General features: G+C 38.9%; 1 pseudogene; it reads left to right on the forward strand.

Moving 5' to 3' along the window:
* Window positions 1-5,637: 5,637 nt before the first annotated feature.
* On the forward strand, window positions 5,638-7,168 carry LOC123818723 (annotated as a pseudogene).
* The last annotated feature ends 399 nt before the right edge of the window (window positions 7,169-7,567 follow it).

A 7,567-nucleotide genomic window follows, 5' to 3' on the forward strand; every position in this document is an offset into this window, starting at 1 on the left:
ATACAAAATACAAAAAACTAGGAGAAAGAAGGGGTCATATAATAAAATTGTTTGAAAGAAAGCAGATTAATTTCAAAGTTAAATGTTATATAACATTTCAATAATACATTTGAATGTTGAATACCACTCTAAACTTTAGTTTCACATGTGTTATAAATAGATTAATCACATCCTAAAGAAGAGGACTAAAATCTTAAGATTTAGTGAAAAACATTTTAATACCCAAAATATTATTAAGAAAGACACATTTTATCATCGTTTACCACCACATTAAATGTTCCACATAGCTTTGGCAGGGGGCTACCTTGGTTGTAGTCAGTTGTAATTGAGCTGGTCTGGAGTGTTCAAGAGGGCTTCTCCTGCCTTCCTGCTTTGTTGGAAGTGGTGTCTGCAAGGATGAGCTTAGCTGCGTCCTTCTCCTTCTCCAAGTCATTTAGGGACTTCTCCAAGTGCTCTCTCTAAGAGGGCAGACAGTCTCCTGACATAAAAGCCTAGGCCTCCGAAAGGAAGGAAGCAGAGATGCCAATTGCTTAAAGCTTAGGCCACTAACTGGCAGTGTGTCATTTTCACTGTCCTCTGATCTTGAGAGTCTCAGGGAAAAAGGCTTCAAGGGGAAGAGACATTGATTCCCCTTCTCAGTGGGAGGAAAATGAATGCGTTTTCAGGCCATTTTAGCCTGTCACAACATGATAGCTCACATTACAACTTGGCTTTTTTTCCTCTCTGTTTTCCCTGTATATATATATATATATATTTAATTTTAAAGTAGAAGGACAGTTTAAGTTAAATATTTTTACATGTGTATACTCTATGGTCCTTAACCACTTTACAATTTTTATTAGTTTTTTTTCTTAAGATTCTCAATTATTTTCATGAAAACCAGCTCCTTGAAGCATATGTTTCCAAACAAATTAATTAGAATCTGGATCTTTTATTACTTTGTCATTTCTCTCTTCAGTCATGGCTACAAGCAGTACAAGAAAGGAACAGACAAAACACATAAGAACAGACACAATGAAACAGAATCAAAAGCCCCGAAAAACTCATGTATTTATAGTCAACTATTTGACAAGGAATAATCAGTGGAGAAAAGACTATCTCTTCAATAAATGGTGCTTGGAAAATTAAATATTCACATGTAAAAAGTGAAACTGTTACAGTACAAAAAGGGGGCCAAGGGCAGCCAAGGCAATATACTATTACCGGAAAGGAACCCCCCAGGTTCGTTGTGTCTGCCACCAGAGGAAAGACATCTCTCAATGCCAGAGATTTGTGAAAAGGAAAGGGATTTATTATTCATTTGAAATAACACAAACTATAGTTCCCCACAAATGCATACAATCCTCCCAGCACCTTCCACATGGCAAAAGGGAGCACTTCCAAAGCCTTGTGGTCCTTACCCTCACCCAAGCCTCATGGTCCCAACCAAGACACAAAAGCTGCATGGTCATAAACAGACTCGTAGTCCCAAAAAGAGAGACGCCCAATGGCTACTGTGCCTCCATTTAAATCCCAGCGCTAATCTTCCTCTGCAGCCCCATTTTCGGCTCCTCCCACAATTGGCCACAGCTGCCTGCATCCTGGGCAGGTATAGCCCTGTGGTGTGGAGCCAATCATCTCCAAGCTCTTCTGGACCCTATTACAAATCCCTGTTTGGGGCTCCCCTCTTGGCTGCACCCTGTTACAAAACTAGACCCCTATCTGACACCATCCACAACCATTAACTCCAGATGAAGTAAAGGCTTAAATGTAAGACTGGCAACCATAAAATTCCCAGAAGAAAATAAAATAAAAGAGCTCCTTGACTTGGGTCTTGGGAATGAATTTTTGGGCATGACTCCCAAGCACAAGCCAAAAAATTTAAAACAAACAAGTGAGACTCTCTCAAACTTAAAAGCTTCTGCATGTGAGAAGAGGTTAATACCCAGAAAATATTAAGAATTCATACAAGTTCATAGCAAAAGCAACAATAACAGCAAACACATACTTGAATTAAAAACCAGGCAAAGGACCTGAAAAAACATTTTGCCAAAGAAGATACACGAATGGTCAGCAAGTACATGCAAAGGTGTTCCACATCATTACTCCTTAGGAAAATACAGATTAAAATTATAATGGGATATCATCTCAGGCCTCCTACAATAACTGTCGTCGACCAGACAAGAGATACATGTCGAGAGGATGTGGAGATAAGGGAACACTTGTGTGTCATTGGTGAGAATGTAAATCGGCGCAGCCAATATGGAGAACGATATGGACATTCCTCAAAAAAAATTAAAAATGGAATTACCTTATGATCCAGCAATCCCACTTCTGGGAATATATTCAAGGGAAATAATATGTCAAAGAATCATTTGCATCCCTATGTTTTTAGCAACATATTTATGTTAGGCCACACATGGAAATAACCTGAGTGTCCACTGATAGATACATAGATAAACTGCATGTGTATGTAAACAATAATTCCTGTCATTCTCAATACAATCAATGGAATTTTAGGGCATTATGCAAAATGAAATAAGTCAGACAAAGAAAGACAAATAATGTATGGTATCACTTATATGCAGAGTCTAAAACAATAAATAAATAGACACCTCACTGCAAGAAAAAAAGTCTTAGGAGAAAAGTTAGATTTGTTGTTACCAGAGGTAGGAAGTAGGAGATAGAAAAATTAGATAAAAGGTGTCAAAAGGTACAAACTTCCAATTTTAAGACAATTAAAAGCTGGGAATGATGTACACCCTGTTGACTACAGTTAACGCTGATGAAAAAAGAAAAGGGAAACCAACACAGAAAAACCTCTGAAAATTCGAAGGGAAAATGACATCTTAAGAAAACAATTATGATCAAAGTGCGGAAGTAGAAAGTGAAGAGTGAGACCGTGTATGTGTGGGTTTGTACACTGGCTCTGAATGACACAAATAGGCAGTTCTGGACAGGAAGGACGGCCACAAATAAAATATAAAGAGAGGGAAAGATGCAATGCAAGTAGGAAAATGGACAGAAACTAGAATTTATGTGCTGATATTTAGGATTTCTCTTTTTCTCCGTGTAGTCTATTGAATAATTATTTGGGGTACAAAATACCAGAAACATCCCAAAGACATATTCAGTGTTCTGATGGCTCCTCAAAGGGACAAAGATCCTGTGAAATTGAAAGAGTAATTCAAAGAGATACCATCACTGTGTGCTGGATATTATAGACTGTTCACTAACTGAATTCTGTGCTAAGGTCACATAGCCCCAGCAAAACAGAAGAAATAGTAATACAGAACAGTTGGAGATATAGATTGTAAACAAATTCTTCTATGAGAAAACAGGCTGATGTAAAAGAAAAAAAATTAGAACTTGCTGTTAATTTGGCAGAAAATAATGGTAACTTACGGAACCAACTGAGCAGATTGTTATAGTCGGCAAGTGCCGGTTTCTGAATCCCTGAGGAAGACACTGCTGGCCTTATTAGTTTATGGCAATACTTGAAAGTATCAGAAAACAGTGTGGATTAATTGGTATAATGACTGGAGTCAGCAGACCTTCCCTCAGTTCAGAAGCTAGCACAACTAGTGATGACTAATACATTGTACGTGGGCTCCCTGAATGATTATTTTGAAGTAGACGTTAAAGAGCAGCACTTACAGCAATCCGGAAGGACTTCCAGCTAGGGAGGATAGAATTATAGAATTTTACGGCCTCCACCTCATCTTAGTAGGTAGATAGTTTTCCATTATCTGTTTGGGAATCAAAACAACATTAAAGAGAGGCTAGTTTGTATAGCATGAAGTCTATTGGAAATTTCTAACTGCTGTTCAATTACTTCATAAATATTAGCAACTGTATCAGCTATATCAATGAGATAAGATCTGCATTGGTTAGGAAAAAAGAGTAAGAAAGATTTCTACCAATTTCTGCCATTAAGGAGCTTGCAGTATAATAGGGACTATGAAAAATCAAGCCAAAAATTGCATTGCAAGTGAAACTGGCTATAAACACATAGCAGAAGGGTGGAGTAAGTGTTACTGCAGCAGGGAAGAAGTCTGCTGTGCTGAAGATATGGAGAAAGGCTAAGAGCACAGGTGATGCCTGTGGTTTGCTGCTAAATTGCAGGGCAGTACACAGTTCCAGACACCCAGCAGGGGCTCGTAATTACCATGAGAAATGAATGTATGGGCAACTGCCAAATGAAAGAGTTAAAATTGAAACATTTTTAAAGGTTTTTATTTGAAGTCCTGGCTGGTGTGGCTCAGTGGAATGAATGCTGGCCTGTGAACCAAAGGGTCACTGGTTCAATTCCAGTCAGGGCACATGCCTGGGTTGCAGGTCAGGTCCCCAGTAGGGTGCATGTGACAGCAACCACACATTGATGTTTCTCTCCCTCTCTCTCTCTCTCTCCCTTCTCCTCTCTAAAAATAAATAAGCAAAATCTTAAAAAAAGGAATTTGTACTTGTAGAGAAGAGGTATGTGGTAGCGGTATGCAGAAGAAGCTTTCTGTCAGATGAACAAAACACTGTAAGAAAGGCATAAAAAAGAAAGCTGATGTACATAGAGAACATCATTCAAGTACTGTAGGGTGGTTAGAGCACGGTAGTTCCCCTTTATCTACAGTTTTGATTTTTTAATTTAATCTTACTGTATTTTTTCCATCACCTTTTGGTCCCTTTATACCCATTTCCTGCCAGCAATCACCACACTCTGTCCATGTTTATGAAACTTTAATCCTTTTTGCTCATTCCCTCCACCCCCTAACCTTCCCCCCGCCCCCACTAACTGTCATCTCCTTTCCACCTATGAGACTGTCCCCATTTCCTTCTTAGTTCAGTTTGATTTTTGTGGTTTCAATTCCTCATGATCAATGATGGTGCAAAAATATTAAATAAGACATTCCAGAAATAAGCAACAAGTTTTAAATCGCATACCATTTTGACTAGCATGATGAAATCTCTTTCCAGCCAGCTGCAACCTGTACCTGATGTGATTCATTTGTTTGCCCTGCATCTACGCTGCATATGACATCCACCAAACAGTCACTTAGTGGCAGTCTCAGTTCTTGTGTTCACGCAACCCTTACTTTACTAACGACGGCCCCAAAGTGTGAAAGTAGTGATGATGGCAACTTGGATATGCGTAAGAGAAGCCCTAGAATGCTTCCTTTAAGGGACAAGGTACATGCAGTCTAATAAACTATTTTGAGAAAAAGAGAGTCCACATTCACAAAAATTTATTGCAGCATATTGTTTTAATTGTTCTATTTCATTACTGGTTATTCTTGAGGATCCCTTACTGTGTCTAATTTATAAATTAAACTTTATCATGGCTATGTATGTGTACAAAATGAAACAGTATATACAGACATACCTCGTTTTAACACACTGCAAACTATTTTGCTTCTCTAATACTATGTACTTTACAAATTGAAGGTTTGTGCCAACTCTGAGTACAGCATATCTATTAGCACCATTTTTCCAATAACGTTTGATCACTTTGTACTTCTGTCTCACGTTTTGATATTTTTCAAAAATATTTCAAATTTTTAAGTATTATCATATGTGTTATGATCTGTCATCAGTGATCTTCAAAGTAATTGTTTTGGGGTGTCACAAACCATGCTCATTTCAGGCAGCAAATTTATTCAATAATAAATGTATCTTAACAGCCTTATTGCTGCTATGGAGAAAGTTTTAGTGGTCTGGACAGAGGATCAAACCAGCCACATCATTCCCTTAATACAATGGCTAATCCAGAGCCAGGCCCCAACTCTTCAGTTCTGTGAAGACTGCGAGAGGTTAGAAAGTTATGGAAGAAAAGTGTGAAGCTAGCAGAGATGATGGTTTATAGAGGTTAAGGAAAAAAGCCATCTCCATGGCACGAAAACGCAAGGCAAAACAGCCAGTGCTGATGTGGAAGCCGTGCCAAGTTATCGAGACCCAGCTCAGATCATTAATAAAGGTGGCAACATTGAGCAGCAGACTTTCAATCAAAATGAAACTGCCTAGTATTGGGAAAACTTGGCCCCTGAGGACTTTCACAGCCAGAGAAGAGAAGTCAATACCTGGTTTCAACGCTTAAAGGACAGGCTGACTCTCTTGTTAGAAGCAAATGCACCTGGTGATTTTAGGTTAAAGACAGTGATCGTTTGCCATTCTGAAAATCCAAGAGCCCTACACCACTTTGCTGAAACTACTCTGCCTGTGCGCTACAAATGGAACAACACATCCTGCGTGACAGCACATCAATTTACAACATGGTTTACTAAATATTTTAAGCCCACTGTTGAGATCTAGTGTTCAGAAAAAAATTCCTTTCAAAATATTACTGTGCATTGACAACACACCTGTTCACCCAGAAGATCTGATGGAGGCTGACAACAAGATTAATGTTGTTTTCATGCCTGCAAACACAACCACCAACTACTCTCCAGCCCATGACTCCAGGATTCATTTGGATTTTCAAACCTTATTACTGAAGAGATACATTCCATAAGGCTATAGCTGCCACAGACCGTGGTTCCTCTGATGGATCTTGGCAAAGCAAATGGAAAACCTTCTGGAAAGTACTTAGCGTTCTAGATGCCATTAAGAACATCTGTGATTCACAGGAAGATGTCAAAATATCACTATTGACAGGAGTTTGGAAGAGGTTGATTCCAGCCCTCATGATGACTTTGAGAGGTAGAGGAAGTAACTGCAGCTTGTGGTAGAAATAGCGAGAGAACCAGAACTGGAGGTAGAGCCTGGGTATGTGACTGCATTGTTGCAGTCTCATGGGAAAACTAAGGGATGAGGAATTGCTTCTTCTAAGCACAAAAAGTGAGTTCTTCAGAGGGAATCAGCTCCTGATGCAGAGACTGTGAAGAATGCTGAAATGACAACAAAGGATTTAAACTATCACATGAAATTAGTTGATAAAGTAGTGGTGGCGTTTGAGAGAATTGCCTTTAATTTGGAAGGCACTTCTACTTTGGGTAAAATGCTATCAAACAGTGCCACATGCTACAGAGAAATCAGCAGTGAAAGAAAGAGTGAATCCATGTGGATAACTTGGCTGTTGTCTTGGTTTACGAACTTGTCACAGCCAGCTCAGCCTTCAGCGACCGCCACCCTGATCAATGCTGAGGCCACACTTTCTACCAGCAAAAATTTGTGGCTTACTGAGAGCTCAGATGATGGTTAGCATTTTTTAGAAATAAAATATTTTTAATTAAGTTATATACATTGGATTTTTTAGACATAATGCTATTGAAAACTTAATTGACTACAGTGTACTATAAACATAACTTTTCTATGCACTGGGAAACCCCCTAATTTGTGTGACTGCCTTTAATGAAATGTTTACTTTAAGACAGTGGTCTAGAACTAAACTTACAATGTCCCTGAGGTGTTTCTCCATAGGATTGGGTATTATCCATCCCTTTAGGCACTGACTGAGGGTCTTAGAATATACCTTCCCCATTGCTAAGCATTTTTACATTGAAAAGTAGAGAAACGTAGCTGAGGTGTGTTAACTACAGAGGCAAGGTCTCAAAGAGCTTTGTTAACCACGATTCAGATCTGTCTCCCCGCAGAAAGCAAC

The sequence above is a fragment of the Phyllostomus hastatus genome, unplaced genomic scaffold, assembly GCF_019186645.2.
Source record: "Phyllostomus hastatus isolate PE091 unplaced genomic scaffold, TTU_PhHast_1.1 phas_contig_29, whole genome shotgun sequence".
Taxonomy (NCBI): domain Eukaryota; kingdom Metazoa; phylum Chordata; class Mammalia; order Chiroptera; family Phyllostomidae; genus Phyllostomus; species Phyllostomus hastatus.